The following is a 17,345-nucleotide window of genomic DNA, read 5'->3' as shown; positions in this document are numbered from 1 at the left end:
GGTCGGAATGGGCAAAAAACTTATTTGGAGAAAAAGTCAACGTTTTTTTCCAAAGCAAATATCTCTGCTACTATAAGGGGTATATCAAAAGCAAAACCTGCTAATGAAAGAAGAAAATATCGCCTCTGCAAAGATGTAACGTAGGCTGTCGTAGGTGGTCAAACAACGAAGATATCGCAACAGCCGCTAATAGAACACAACTTTTCATTTTTGCGATTTAAGATATAATGACGAATATCACAGCATTGGTTGGCGACTTTCCAAAAGCAAAGTCTGACTATGAAAGTAGAAAATAACACCTTTACAATGATGCAAAGTAGGCTGGCGTAGGAGGCCAAATAACGGAGATATCGCAATAGTCGGTAATACATCCCATTTTTCAATTTGTTTGTAATCACGCTACAGGTCGCAATTTTAGTCCGATCATCACCAAATTTTGGGTGTTGATGATGGTCCCGGAGGGGAAGAAGCATATTGATTTTGGTGATGGTCGGATAATATTCAGGGGTCGGAATAGGCAAAAAACTTATTTGGAGCAAAAGTTACCATTTAATTTCAAAGAAAATATTTCCGCTTTTGTATGGGATATATCAAAAGCAAACCCTGCTGATGAAAGTAGAAAATGTCGCCTTTGTAGCGATGTAAATTAGGTTGTCGTAGGTGGTCAAACGACAGAGATATCGCAATAGTCGGTAATGCATCCCATTTGCTGATTTTTTTGTAATCACGCTACAGGTCGCAATTTTGATCGGATCGTCACGTTTTTTGGGAGTTGATGCGGGCCCCTCAGAGAAAGAAGCCTATTAAGTTTGGTGGTAGTCGGATAATATTAAGGAGTCGGAATAAGCAAAAAGCTTATGTGGATAAACGTCAACGTTTTGTTTCGTATGCGAATATCTCCGCTTCTGGTAGGAGTACATATTCCAAAAGGAAAGCCCGCCAATGAAAGAAGAAGAAAAGATCTCCTTTATATTGATGCAAAGTATGTTGGCGTAAGTGGGCAAACAACCGAGATATCCCAAAAGGCAGTAATATATCCAATCTTTCCATTTTTTGTAATCACGCTACATGTTGGAATTTTGATCGGATAGTCACGAAATTTTGGGGCTAGATGGGGGGGGATAGTCAGATAATATTTAGGGGTCGGAATGGGGAAAAACTCATGTGGAGACAACCTTTAATTCTTTGTGAATATATCGGCTTCTAGTAGGGGTATTCCAACGGCAAAGCCTGTCGATGGAAGAAGAAAATATTACCTTTACATTGGTGTAAAGTAAGTTGGTGAAGGTGGTCAAACAAGGTAGGTGCCACAACAGTCAGTAATGCATCCAATTCTTCCTTTTTTTGCAATCACGTTACAGGTTGTAATTTTGATCGGATGCTCACGAAATTTTGGTTGCTTATGGGGGTCCCAGAGAGAAAGAGGCATATGATGCTTGGTGGTAGTCGGATTATATATGTTTACCAGTGAAAAGCTTATGCACAGGGGTAGTGGTGTAGGGTATCACATGGTCGGCCCCGTCCCGACTATAGCTTTTGCTCACTTGTTTTTTCCTAGGTTGTACCAAGGCCTACAGAAGGTCGGCCATTCAGAATTCTGTTAACAACTTTTGACAACAAACATTGTGATTTGAGCTTCTTTGTATTTTAAATCACAATAATGTTGTTGACAACAAACATAATAATCAGGTGGGCTTATTGGCCGACCTTGTATAGGCCTTGGTTACAGTCTAGTATATACAGGGATCCCTCAGTTTTAATTGTGTGTAGTGTAACCATAATTTGCACGAAGTATGAGGTGTGGTCAAGAAAAATGTTAATAATTTTGAAAAATGATCGGATAGTATTTAGCGGGTAAAACTGAGCGTTGACCATTGTGATAAAGATATCCAAATTTAATTGTTGGTCCAACTTTAAAAATCCTGGGGCCTAATTACGGCATTCGATTCGATCGGGTATTTGTCTAATGCCGTCGTGTTCTGTACTATTGGACCAACAGTTTGGAAAAGTGCTCTTTCCATAATCTTAGCACACTATCTGTATCAGTTACCAAATTAACTTGCTGGTCCTTACAGAAGGATGTGCCTATACCAAAGCCATCAGTTTGATGATTCACTCTTTGGTAGATTTTACGGACTTCAGTTTAGCTACTGTACATCTCGATTTTTTCACACTCCACCTTTTCCGTCCCTCTTTTTTCCTGCGGAAAAGACGGTTCTCCTCTTTCCTTTTCTCCCGATACCACTTTCGTGCGCTACGCGTTGCAACTGATTCTAGAGCTGCCCTATATGCCGCATTTATCGCTTCAGTAGCAGCACGACACTCCTGGTCATACCATGGGTTCCTTGGTGGAGGTCTCTGGAAACCAAGTATGGATTTTCGGGGCTGATTGCATGGAGTGGGCAATGTTTTGCCATTGTCCTAATATGTTATTGGGACGAGGAGTGCTTTGATTAAGCAGTTGGGCCAGTTGAGTGGAATATGCTGTGGCTACCTGTTGTGATTTCAGTTTACCGATATCCAACTTCCGTGTTGTGTGTGTTCGCACTTTGTTTACAACGTTTAATCTGGTACGTACCTTTGCTGTAACAAGGTAGTGGTCTGCGTCTATGTTTGCACCTCGGAACGATCGCACATCCATCTATCACAAGGTGATAAATTTGATTTCTTGTTCTTTGATTTGGACACAGCCAGGTGCCCTTATGAATATCGACATTGTTAAATCTGGTACTGCTAACTACCATGTGTTTTTCCGCTGCGAAGTCTATCAGCCTCGTTCCATTGTTATGGAGACTGAATTTCTCCTTTCGACTAGAATAAGTTTAACGTCATGGGAAGGACAACGGTCATATGTTTCTTCTAAGCGCTCGTAGAATATATCGTTGGTCAGTTCGTCCATGTCTTCAGTGGGAGCATGACCGCAAATAAAACTGATGTTGAAGAATTTTGCTTTTAATCGAATTGCAGCAAGTCTTACATTCACTTGGGTGAAGCTGGAGACCAGATATTTTAAACCCCGACTTACTACAAATCCGCAACCAAACTCATGCTTTGTGTCATGGCAGCTATAATACAGTGCGTCACCTAAAGGTGTTGTTGTGACACCTTTCCCAATCCATCGTATTTCCTGTATGGCAGTAATGTCGGTCTAGTACTTTTCAAGTACATCTGCCAATGCGTAAACTGCACTGCACCTTCCCTAAAAAGAGTGCGAACATTACAAGCGCAGATTCGCAGATCATGGTCCTTAAAACGTTTGCGGGGTTCGTCAACTTTAGTAGGGGTTTGTTTTTGTTTTCTTTAATTTTTTCATAGTAGGCTGTTTTTTCTAGGGGAGGGTTACTAGCCCGACGCCCAAACCCAAATTTTTAACGTTCTTATGGGTAAACGCGCGGCACATGTTAGCTCACTACTTTTAACGGGTGTTAAAGGCAGTTCCCCCGGTGACACGAGTTGGGAGGTCAGTGTTTACTTGAGATAAAAGAGGGATTAAGATAAATCCTGGGCTTTGCCTTGTTAAAGCCGACCAGGACCGTTCCTTGGAATCTTTCCCCTACGTCAATAATAAATGATGCAAAATATCAATTATTATATCAATAACATAACCTGTCGCAATCAGAGGAACTGGTATAGGGTATCACATATCCTAAATGCCAAACCAAATTGTGGTTGTGAAATAACATTTTGTGCAATGACCTTTTTGGATCTCAAAATGCCAAATGAAAAATGTATCTAAACCCGTATTTTTCTAAGATTTTGAAGTTTTGTGATCATGTGAGAGGGCGTATCATCCTTCGTAACGTTAATGTCACGGACGATCTGAAACTACAGACTGCAACATATTCCCTGCAATATAAAGTCATTTCTCACTTTCCTTTTTGGAAAGCATACTAAAGGCCCCCCTAAAATCATTGCTATGATTGGAATCTCCTTTGCCCAATGATGGACAATTAAAACAACGCATTCCTCTTTGAACTATTTTAGGTAATTACGACGGAAATAAAACTTGTTCCAAAGCTCTGCTTCTTATCTATGTCCCTCATTAAATTGTCATTTTAATCTTTAACTGGTATTTAAATCTAAATCTGTGTTAAAAGTTTCCCACTTAAATTAGAAGAGGATCAATGGTCGTCGACAGAGGCCGAGACACTGGCGAAGGAGAGATAATCGATCATTTAAACTTTCATTAGCTGGATGCGAGTGAAGAACTACTTACGAAAGTTAGTTGCAATAATGCCACAAACATAGAATCAATTCTGTTGTTGTTGTTGCTGTTGCATGCATTGTCGTTATAGTACGACATATCAGTGCAGAGTGGACTTTAAGTTTGTGGCAATTGTACGCATTCCACCATTAATTTAACATCACTTCAACATAAGTGACTGTCTTGTACGAATGTCATGTGAATGGTAACGCTTGACAGGACAACGACAAAATGATACTCATTGTCAACACAGACATTTACACAAAAGCCAAGGCATTCCATGCACACATCCATCTTCCCATACAGAAGAAGCATATCCTACTGCTGGCTGGCTGTTGCTGCCGCTGCTGATGGTCAGTACAAAAGGAGTGAGGACTAGGTCTACGGCTCCCAAGATGAAAAAGAAGAAGAAGAAGCTTCGATAACAAAACAAACAAAAACATCAAGAATACAATACCTAAAAGAATGGGTGAAAAGACAAAGAAGCAGGAACTCATCATGAAGAATTGTAACAAAAGGAATTGCCATAAAGCAACTAGGAAACACACACAAAAACAAAAAAACAGAAGGAGCTCCATTGTCCCACCATTTGGTGAAGAGAGATCATGGGACCTTTAAATCTTTTTATATGCGAAGAGAAATTAATTTAGCTTTAAGATAGTTTAACAGCGAATTAAACGAGTCATACGTTATTATATTTGACAATTCCGCAGACAGCAAGATATTTATGCGTGTATGTAGTACGACGAAGCAGGCTCAATGGTGATCAGTAGCTTGGCAGGCAGCAAACGGAAACTACATGAATATGAACAGGAGAAGGACTTGTGGGCATAAGTTCTCGTTTAGGGTTCGATAACAAAATGTTAAGATGATTACCTTTTTGCAGAAACATAAGCGCGATCATCTGTAATGTCAAACAGATTTCCGTTGACATTGTTGACATTTATAGCAGTTTGAGCTGAGCCGAGACGAGATGAGCAGCAAGACGTGGTGAATGAGTGAGTGAGCCTTTAACCACGCACTCTTTTACATGGCATACTGTTGCAGTTGAATAAAAGTTACTTTCCTCCTAAGGCAGAAGCTGCAGACATTTCTGGTGGGAGGGGGCCCGGCTGGGTGTTTAAATTCCAGCATATGCAGATTATGCTGACATTAAGAGTAACCATCAGCCAACCATCCTGTGAGCGTTACGCTGATGTTACCGTGACGATTGTTTTCGATGTTTTTTTAATCCATAATATGGTGATCATTCAACCAGTATTCATTGATCGCCACGAATACAAAACTGTCATCATCTTACGTTGATTGTTGTCATCGTCCAGCGTTGGTTAAAATTCTTCAAAATTATATGCACAGTGTAAGGATTCCACAGATAGGGAAAATCCATTATTAAAGAAAAGGCGAATAAATTTGTTCTGGGAGATTCCTTCCTTATTAAGCTCCCTTGCAAGGAGAAAGGTCCTTAAGGAGCTCCCTTGCAAGGAGAAAGGACCTTAAGAAGCTCCCTTGCTAGGAGAAAGGACCTTAAGAAGCACACTTTTTAAGAGAAAAGTCCTTTACAACCACCCATTCTAGAAGAAAGGTCCTTAAGAACCACCGTTTCTGTCCTTAAGAAGCACCCTTTCTAGAGAAAGGACTTAACAATAACCTTTTCTAGGAGAAAGGTCCTTAAGAATCGCCCTTTTTAGGAGAAACGTCCTTAAGAAGCACCCTTTCAAGGAGAAAAGTCACAAGGAATCACCCTTTCTAGGAGAAAGGTCCTTAAGAAGCACCCTTTCTAGGAGAATGATCCTTAGGAAGCAGCCTTTCAAGGAGAAAGCTACTTAAGATGCACACTTTCCAGGATAAAGCACCTTAGGAAGCACCCTTCCTAAGAGAAACGTCCTTAAGAAGCACAGTTTCTAGCAGAAAAGTCATTACAAAACACCCTTTCTAGGAGAAAGATCCTTAAGAAACACCCTTTTTAGGAGAAACGTCCTTAAGAAGCAGCCTTTCTAGGAGAAACGTCCTTAAGAAGCAGCCTTTCTAGGAGAAAGGTCCTTAAGAATCACCCATGCTAGGAGAAAGGTCCTTAAGAAGCACCCTTTCTAGGAGAAACGTCCTTAAGAAGCAGCCTTTCTAGGAGAAAGGTCCTTAAGAATCACCCATGCTAGGAGAAAGGTCCTTAAGAAGCACCCTTTCTAGGAGAAAGGTCCTTAAGAAGCACCCTTTCTAGGAGAAAGGTCCTTAAGAAGCACCCTTTCTAGGAGAAAGGTCCTTAAGAAGCACCCTTTCTAGGAGAAAGGTCCTTAAGAAGCACCCTTTCTAGGAGAAAGGTCCTTAAGAAGCACCCTTTCTAGGAGAAAGGTCCTTAAGAAGCACCCTTTCTAGGAGAAAGGTCCTTAAGAAGCACCCTTTCTAGGAGAAAGGTCCTTAAGAAGCACCCTTTTTAGGAGAAAGGTCCTTAAGAAGCACCCTTTCTAGGAGAAAGGTCCTTAAGAAGCACCCTTTCTAGGAGAAAGTTCCTTAAGAAGCACCCTTTCAAGGAGAAAAGTCATAAGGAATCACCCTTTCTAGGAGAAAGGTCCTTAAGAAGCACCCTTTCTAGGAGAATGATCCTTAGGAAGCAGCCTTTCAAGGAGAAAGCTACTTAAGATGCACACTTTCCAGGATAAAGCACCTTAGGAAGCACCCTTCCTAAGAGAAACGTCCTTAAGAAGCACAGTTTCTAGCAGAAAGGTCATTACAAAACACGCTTTCTAGGAGAAAGATCATTAAGAAGCACCCTTTTTAGGAGAAAGATCATTAAGAAGCACCCTTTTTAGGAGAAAGATCATTAAGAAGCACCCTTTTTAGGAGAAAGATCATTAAGAAGCACCCTTTTTAGGAGAAAGATCATTAAGAAGCACCCTTTTTAGGAGAAACGTCCTTAAGAAGCACCCTTTTTAGGAGAAACGTCCTTAAGAAGCACCCTTTCTAGGAGAAATGTCCTTAAGAAGCACCCTTTCTAGGAGAAAGGTCCTTAAGAAGCACCCTTTCTAGGAGAAAGGTCCTTAAGAAGCACCCTTTCTAAGAGAAAGGACCTTAAGAAGCACCCTTCCTAGGAGAAAGGTCCTTAAGAAGCACCCTTTCTAGGAGAAAGGTCCTTAAGAAGCACCCTTTCTAGGAGAAAGGTCCTTAAGAAGCACCATTTCTAGGAGAAAGGTCCTTAAGAAGCACCCTTTCTAGGAGAAAGGTCCTTAAGAAGCACCCTTTCTAGGAGAAAGGTCCGTAAGAAGCACCATTTCTAGGAGAAAGGTCCTTAAGAAGCACCCTTTTTAGGAGAAAGGTCCTTAAGAAGCACCCTTTCTAGGAGAAAGTTCCTTAAGAAGCACCCTTTCAAGGAGAAAAGTCATAAGGAATCACCCTTTCTAGGAGAAAGGTCCTTAAGAAGCACCCTTTCTAGGAGAATGATCCTTAGGAAGTAGCCTTTCAAGGAGAAAGCTACTTAAGATGCACACTTTCCAGGATAAAGCACCTTAGGAAGCACCCTTCCTAAGAGAAACGTCCTTAAGAAGCACAGTTTCTAGCACAAAGGTCATTACAAAACACGCTTTCTAGGAGAAAGATCATTAAGAAGCACCCTTTTTAGGAGAAAGATCATTAAGAAGCACCCTTTTTAGGAGAAAGATCATTAAGAAGCACCCTTTTTAGGAGAAAGATCATTAAGAAGCACCCTTTTTAGGAGAAACGTCCTTAAGAAGCACCCTTTTTAGGAGAAACGTCCTTAAGAAGGACCCTTTCTAGGAGAAATGTCCTTAAGAAGCACCCTTTCTAGGAGAAAGGTCCTTAAGAAGCACCCTTTCTAGGAGAAAGGTCCTTAAGAAGCACCCTTTCTAAGAGAAAGGTCCTTAAGAAGCACCCTTCCTAGGAGAAAGGTCCTTAAGAAGCACCCTTTCAAGGAGAAATGTCCTTTAGAAGCACCCTTTCTAGGATAAAAGTCCTTTAGAAGCACCCTTTCTAGAAGAAAGGTCCATAAAAAGCACCCTTCCTAGAAAGGTCTTCCTTAAGAAGCACCCTTTGTAGGAGAAAGGTCCTTAAGAAGCACCCTTTGTAGGAGAAAGGTCCTTAAGAAGCACCCTTTGTAGGAGAAAGGTCCTTAAGAAGCACCATTTCCAGGAGAAAGGTCCTTAAGAAGCACCCTTTGTAGGAGAAAGGTCCTTAAGAAGCACCATTTCCAGGAGAAAGGTCCGTAAGAAGCGCCCTTTCTAGGGTTATGGTCTTTAAGAAGCACCCTTTCTAGGGTTAAGGTCCTTAAGAAGCACCCTTTCTAGGAGAAAGGTCCATAAGTAGCACCCTTTCTAGGAGAAAGGTCCGTAAGAAACACTCTTTCTAGGAGAAATGTCCTTAAGAAGCAGCCTTTGCAGGAGAAAGGTCCTTAAGAAGCAGCCTTTGTAGGAGAAAGGTCCTTAAGAAGCACCCTTTCTAGGAGAAAGGTCCTTAAGAAACACCCTTTCTAGGTGAAAGGTCCTTAAGAATCAACCTTCCTACAAGAAAGGTGCTTAAGAAGCACCCTTTTTAGGAGGAAGGTCCTTAAGAAGCAACCTTTCTAGGGGAAAAGTCCTTAAGAAGCACCCTTTCTAGGGGAAAAGTCCTTAAGAAGCACCCTTTCTTGGAGAATAGTCCTTAAGAAGCACCCTTTTTAGGAGAAAGGTCCTTAAGATTCACCCTTTCTTGGAGAAAAGTCCATAAGTAGCACCCTTTTTAGGTGAAAGGATCCTTAGGAGGTACCCTTTCTATTAGAAGGGGTTCTTAAGAAACACCCTGTATAGGAGAAGGATCCTTAAAAAGCATAATTTCTTGGAAAGAGTTCTCAATCTAAGCACTGTGCTTCACATATATTTTCCCTTAAGCTCCACCATCAAAAATATACCATGACATTGGCTTTGAGCTTTACCTATGTATGTATATTGATCTTGAGAATAGTCTGAGAAGTAATCAGAGCAAAACAAAAACAAAATCGAAAACAGACAACAGAGGATGTCGCGAATGGAGAAGGCAAAGACGACGACGACAACAACAGCAAATGTTTTCTTCCACATCAGTGGCTGTCAACTGATGTGGCTTGAATGCGACTGGAATCTGTAGCAATTGTTGACAGTTTGAATTGTGAATTGTCTCTGTGAACAATGTAAGAGAAATACTTTGACATTAACAACAACAACAACAAAGACAACAGCAACAGTAACAAAAGAAACAACTAAAACATTAATGACAGTATCAGGAGCAGCAGCAACAATCGTTCGTAGTCGTCGCATCATCAGCTAACTGCTAACAGCAATAAAGATGCCTTTCGCTGATGCGACTGGCTGGTTGACTGACTGACAGTCAATAATTCCAGTATTCACCTTTGGTTAGCAAATCAACAGCTTGTCCCAATGACTGATGAACAGAAACAGAAACAAAAACACATTCAATGACGATTGTTAGAGTCAGCCGTCTGTCTGGGCATTTGAAAACGACAAACGAAAAATATCATTGATCTCAATTATTGCCCGCAAAACAATTTCGGGTTATTTGAAAATTAAATTGAGAAATTTTTGTTCATTTGTGGTGAATTAGAAATTCAATACGAAATCGAAATGCAACAAATCTCATTATTAGACATGAGTATTGCGATCATTATTTGTTTTCGCTTTGGGTGATAATTAGATGCGGCGGTTAGATTTGAATGTTTGATTTTGAGAAATATCACCAAAAAAATTCAAATGTTTTGAATGCAATTTGGGTGTATGAGGAATTTAAAAGGAAAATATTTAATGATAGCTTAAAATTTTACATCAGAATTATGTAAATCGTGGCGAGATTTTATTACATTTAAATTTTGGAATTAGTATTGCTCTACAGGGTGTCGCAAACGAAATTTTTAGAAAAAAAAAACAGTAAGGAAAGGACCAAAGTTGGGCGTGGCCGACTATGTTATACTCTGCACCACTGTAAATATGTAACATGTATATCAGGAAAAAATTCTAAAATTGTCTTTTCCATTTCAAAAAAATCAAAAAAAAATATTGATACTACATCAATGATTTTTGGTACATAGATTAAGAAAAAAATCTGCATTCCAAATCTGTTTTCGTTACTAACTTTGATCGTTGCGCGCAAAAGATATGATCGTTTTAATTATGATAATTAGAAAAAATTCTAAAAAAATCGCGGCTTAATATAGTTAGCTGTTATATCCTATTGTCGTTAACTGAATTCGTAACCTTTGCGATGATGCAAAAAATAATCGCAAAGTCTCAATGGATTCGCGAAAAATCAAATTTGTTAAATAATTTCACGTATTTACAAACATATTTTTGAAACAATAGCGCTCATACTTACGAAAAATATATAAAAAAATTATAACAGCATCCAGACATTTTGAGGAACAAAATGAAATCTAAGTTGTGGAGGTTAGAGCTATAGTATTCATGTTATTTGCAAAAATACGAAGAAAATATTAGGAAAAAATTAAAATCATATTATTCTAATTTTATTTTCTTATGGTTTTATAGGAAAAGTTGGAGAAAAAAATTTTGAGTTCTTCGGCATTTTCGTGAAAATTTCACGCAATAATGATGATATTCCGTTGTAACAAATTTTTCGCTTATAGTTTTCCTATTGGATAATATTATTAGAACCTTATATTAAATCACAAGGAATTCCAATTGTGGCATAACGTTAAAATAATGTTATATTGCATATTACAACATTTGAGACGCATATAAACCGCGTAATTATGAAAATGACATGATGCGCATCCGATTTTCCAACACAGCGAATCAATCCCATTTATTTGATGTACAGTTTGTCAAATTCTATTTGGCGGCCATGATGTAGCATCTGCTGCATATTAGGGTGCAAAATACATTAAAATGGTCATAATTTCCGCGAAGTTCATTTACATTTTATGCGCATCCGATTTCAATAATCACCATTAAAAAATACATCATTCTATGCCGTTTCAATGCGATCCATCATGAACCGTGGATGTAGCATCGCACTCAATTTTTAGAAAAAATGTAGTATATCTCTGGATTTACGAGAGTTTTTAAATATCTGTTTTCGCACAGTTTAAACACGCGTATCGGTCTATTTATTAAAGTATAACTGACACATCCAAAACGCGTTTTAATATGCGATATTTTCAAAATAATTTTTTGCAAATTTTCGAAATTTGAGGGGTATCATATCCGCCGATCTAGTGGGTGGATTTTTACGCGTCGTGGCTTGTTAGATTCAGAACGTAAAAAAACTAAATTTACGCGGGATTCCACGGAAATCGAATGACGTTTGTAAATTTTAAACCAAAAAATTATGGTTTTGAGAAAAATTTACGCACAAAAATTTCGTGTTTGGGCGCAGATTACTGTGATCCTGTGAGGGCTACACCCTCATGTTATGCATTAAAAAATGCGAAATCGCGAGTACTACAATCAAATAATAAGCTTTTAGGGAAATCCAGCTGCGCGTCCCGATTAGAGCAAAAATTCAAAAAACCCCATTTTTCAGGTTTCAAAATGTCAGCATCCGTTTGAGGTAGATACAGTGGATATGTTAAAAAATCATACATTAGAAACTTCAACTCTGAAGTGTACTCTTTAACTTCTCCTTTGAGCATTAAGCTTTATATTGTGTTGTAAAACCACTAATTGGAAAATAACATAATGAAACTCGTTTAATTCAACGGTTTTCTCCGATTTTTTTACATTAGTACGACCACAGCTTCCGCTCAAATTATTATTTTAAGAATCCCCTCGGTGAATCGGGCTAAAACAGTTTATTTTACCGAAATGCGGTCAAAGGTTATGGTATAGTAAAACTGATCGCGAGTTACAATACCCCATACCTCAGTTTCAACATAAGTTAATTTTCTACAAAAAGCTTGATATAAATCTGAACTGATAAATATTGAGAATAGTTTGAAAGGGTCATATCGCATTATTGTTATACACTACACCACAATGTGACGATGGTATTATAAGTTGGTTTTGGACAAAAATTAAATAATGGTCGTAGACCTATACTTATGTGTTATGCTAGTCAACTAAATTATTGCAAACGATGAATTTGTAAAAATTTGGATTTTCAATTAGGAAACCGAAAGAAACTCATTCAATAATGTTGGGTTTTTTTGTAGACCCCAAGTATGTTTGGACGAAATTTGGAGTTAATTTATCTATGTTCGTCCGGCTGTCTGGCTGGTGCGCAAGATAACTCCCGAACGGATCAACCGATTCGGTTCAAAATTTGCTTTCGTAATTCCACTCCTTTCGGTACTTCCCCCACAAAAGTTCGAAAATGTTCGGAAAATTTGTGCGCACGATAACTCTGGAAGGCAGTAACCGATTTGATCCATACTTTGTACATCGTGAAATTTTTATCAGACTTAGATAAGGTTCTAATGTGAAATCAATCGGTTCACTCCTTCGTCATATTTTGTCCAAACTTAGTTTCACTTCGAAGATGGGCAATACCGGTCCACAACTTCCGGTACTTCCCCTCAATGTTTAAAAAATGACACTATGAGGGTATGCAGGATATCTTTTGAACGGATCTTTGCATCTCCTAATATTTTGTCCAAGATTAGTTTATCTTCTAAAATTGCCTATATCGGTCCTCTTCTTAGGGTACCTCCACCACAAAAGTTCAACATTTGTGTTTAAGTGCAGTTTAGGGTCTGTTCAAAGATCCTTTGGAAATACTGTTCCTTGTGGTTCTGTTTAAAGTGATCTTATATTTTCCGCGGACAAGTCCATGCTTCCTGGCACACTGGTCCAAGAGTTATACGATGACCCACTGAAATAACTAATGGGGGCGGTATCTATCGAAAAGATAGGACTCCCAAAATAAGATCCGCTTCCATAATGGACCAAGTTGGTCCATTCCCTTAAGTACGTCCTCCGCAACACTTTTGAACTAATCAACATTTTTGTCGGCAAGCTCAAATGTCCAAAAAGGGCAACAAAATTCTGAAAAGACCCTAAATACATTCGATCTGTCTTTAGATGATACTTTAAATCAACGTAGGCTGAGGGTATATCTCTGTCGGCAAAGCCGACTGGTACTTTTATACTTGCTTTATTTTTATTCGTTTTGGTTCTTTTGGCTTTACTTTATTTTATTTTATTATATTTTATTTTATTTTATTTTATTTTATTTTATTTTATTTTATTTTATTTTATTTTATTTTATTTTATTTTATTTTATTTTATTTTATTTTATTTTATTTTATTTTATTTTATTTTATTTTATTTTATTTTATTTTATTTTATTTTATTTTATTTTATTTTATTTTATTTTATTTTATTTTATTTTATTTTATTTTATTTTATTTTATTTTATTTTATTTTATTTTATTTTATTTTATTTTATTTTATTTTATTTTATTTTATTTTATTTTATTTTATTTTATTTTATTTTATTTTATTTTATTTTATTTTATTTTATTTTATTTTATTTTATTTTATTTTATTTTATTTTATTTTATTTTATTTTATTTTATTTTATTTTATTTTATTTTATTTTATTTTATTTTATTTTATTTTATTTTATTTTATTTTATTTTATTTTATTTTATTTTATTTTATTTTATTTTATTTTATTTTATTTTATTTTATTTTATTTTATTTTATTTTATTTTATTTTATTTTATTTTATTTTATTTTATTTTATTTTATTTTATTTTATTTTATTTTATTTTATTTTATTTTATTTTATTTTATTTTATTTTATTTTATTTTATTTTATTTTATTTTATTTTATTTTATTTTATTTTGTTTTATTTTATTTTATTTTATTTTATTTTATTTTATTTTATTTTATTTTATTTTATTTTATTTTATTTTATTTTATTTTATTTAATTTTATTTAATTTAATTTATTTTATTTTATTTTATTTTATTTTATTTTATTTTATTTTGTTTTATTTTATTAAGAATTAGACTGTTAACAAATATATTAATAATATTATTTATTTATACCAATAAAACGTTGTTTTATTTAAAATATTGTAATAATTTAGGTTTTGCAATAATTTAGTTGACTAACTGTATATCTACCAAAACTAATGTCTCAACGAGCTGAGTCGATCGGGCTTTGTGTGTCCGTCCGTCTATCCTTGTGTCCATCTAAAACTTTTAATCACGCTACAGGTCGCATTTTTTGGTGTTGATGGGAATTGCGGGACTATTGATTTTAGTTATGGTAGGATAATATTGAGGGTCGGAATGGGTAAAAACTTATTTGGAGAAAAAGTCAACATTTTATTCCAAAATAAGAAATCTCACTTATACAACGATGTAAATTAGGTTGGCGCAGGTGGTTAAACAACGGAGATATTGTAATAGTCGCTAATCCAACCCTTTTTTTCTTTTTTAGTTTTGTGGTTTTAATTTTATTGGCGAATGTCAAGTTTTCGGTCAAGTCCCCGTACTAGTGGTTTTGGCTCCCTCTTGTATGGTTTTAAGCTTCTGGCTGTTTAGGTTGGCATTCTTTTTTTCTTTTTTTTTTTTCTTATTGCCCCTCCAATTTTAAAGTGGACAAAGTTTGTCTTTGTCAGGCTGGTCAGTGGAAATCGTCAAGTCCCATCATAAGGAGCGTGTCATAATCTTTCTCCTCCCTGTGTAAGAGTTTTCATAATCCCACACCGCTTCAATTTGCCACCATCCCAATGAGTTTTAATGCTACTATCTATGTCTGCGAGAGCGGCAGAGTTCACATACGGGCCGAAGTGATTTCCTGTTGATCTTTGTGTACCCTGCCAGACCCTCTACTAGTGTCAATCATCACAAATAGTCTCGTTCGCATGGATCTTGATGCGGTTTAACTGGGACATTTGAAGGTGTGAAGCTTTTTCTTCTTCGCTGGTTTAGCAGTGTTCTGTTCCTTAGGGGATCTTATCCTTTTCGTCACGTCCGTGGAAGTGGAGGGAGTGTTTTTAATCCCCTTGGGAGCATCCGTCGTTGAACCCCTTTCGTTGCTGACTCTACATGTTGTGGACATCCTATTTAGTGGCAATTTCCAAAACGGTTGTGTTTATTTTACTGTTGCTGTCGCTCCTACTCTCTAATGATTGGGTCTAGATTATACACTAACTAATCTTCATTTTATTAACTTCTCTTTTTTCTCAGGGTGTGCGCTTTCGATCACAGATACCAAGGCTCTCAAATCTATGGGAGATTGTTCTCACGATCGCTAGATGACGAAAAGCGAAAAAAAACAAGTAAAAAAGCATCAGTCGGCTTTGCCGACAGAGATATACCCTCAGCCTATGTTAATTAAAACTTTCATCTAAAAGTGTATTCAGGGTCTTTTACAGAATGTTGTAGTCCTTTTTGGACATTTGAACATGCCGACAAAAATGTGGATTAGGATTAAAGGTTAAAAGTGTTGCGGAAGGGAATGGACTGACAAACGTTGAACTTTTGTGGGGGAGGGAAACCTACATATAAGTCATTTACTCAAAGAGTGGCATAACTCAAAAAATGTGTTTTCTGAGTTAGCAATTTCTATTTTTCCTATGATTTCCACTTTATCTTGTGTCAAATTTTCATGCTGATATCTCTAAAACTCAACGAGTTACAGCTGATTTACTACGAGTTTAGCATAATTCAATACAAAAGTTATTGGAGTTTATGAAGCAATAAAACACTTCGAATCATGCTCGATCTTGCACAGAAATTTAGCACTGATATCTGGCTAGCTGTTTGCAAAATATGGTCCACGTAGTTGTTTTGTTTTTCGTGTAATAATCTTTTTAAGTTGGGAAGTCAAATTTCAATCAACAATTTAAAACGCATTTTTCTCGAAACTCGATTTTTTGAAATGTGTCACTCTTTGAGTAAATGAGCCATATGGCGCCATATGGGGTTTTTACACCTTTCGGACTGTTTTCTCAAGATGTATGGACTTGCCAAAAAAAAATATATTACCGTCGTAATTGAAGCAGCGAATGCAAGTTGCTTCAACAGAAATCAAAGTGATTCGAGAGCATGTCTTAAAGTGAACCTATATGGATATTTTTGTGGGAGGTATCCGAAGGAGTGGACAAATGTAGTCCATATTCGAACCTGATCCATATCTGGTAGATATATTAGGATGTGTAAAGTATGGACCAAATCGCTCACACCTTTTAAGAGTTATCGTGCGAACAATTTTTCCGAACATTTTTGAACTTTTGTGGGGGAGGTACCTGAAGGAGTGGACCGATATGGCTTATCTTCGAACTTAAACTATGTTTAGACAAAATATTACTAAGGCCACATTTTGGACCGAAACGGCAGATCCGTTCGAGAGTTATCTTGCGATCCAACCATTACACACGGTGTCATAGGGGTTTTTTGCACCTTTCAGGCTATTTTCTCAGGAAATATGGACTTGCTCCTGATGAAACTTGTACCATCGTATGGGGGGCGGTGAATACAAGTTGTTACAACAAAACTCAAAGAGATTCGAGAGCAGTTCCTAAACTAAACTTTTCCGAAATTTTGTGAGGGAGGAGGAGTGGACCGATTGAGTCGATATTGGAACCTCATCTAAGTCTGGTAGATATTTCACGATGTGCAAAGTATGGACCAAATCGGCTGCTCCCTTCAAGAGTTATCGTACGTACAAATTTTCTGAACCGGAAGGATTGGATCGACATAACCCATCTTCGAACTTAAACTAAGTTTGAACCAAATATTACGAAAGCCAAATTTTGGACCAAATCGGTTCATCCGTTCGAGAGTTATCGTGCGCACCAGCCAGCCAGACAGACGGACAGACAGACAGACGGACGGACATTGCTCAATCGACTCCAAATTGTCTAAAACACATTTCGTCCAAACATACTTGGGGTCTAAAACCATTATTTCGATGAGGCACATTTTGCCCGTATGAAAGTGTATATACCCTCGTTAGCATAAATGCTGAGGGTATAAAAAGGGGAAAATATTGATTAGTTGCCAAAGAGAACCGTACCTAAAATCTTCCGAGCAACATTTTTGTAGAATATTTGGGTGTTGAAAAATCTCATCTTGTGGTACATCTACTACGGTTCAAGAAATAAAGAACGAAAAGGATATGAAAGTAATTGAGTTAGACGAATGAAATATTCTACAAAAAGATTTGCCAATCGATTTGACTGCAGACTTGT

Source organism: Musca autumnalis, unplaced genomic scaffold, assembly GCF_047663935.1.
Source record: "Musca autumnalis isolate F117 unplaced genomic scaffold, ASM4766393v1 scaffold_2, whole genome shotgun sequence".
NCBI lineage: Eukaryota > Metazoa > Arthropoda > Insecta > Diptera > Muscidae > Musca > Musca autumnalis.
This window is presented reverse-complemented; position numbering follows the sequence as displayed.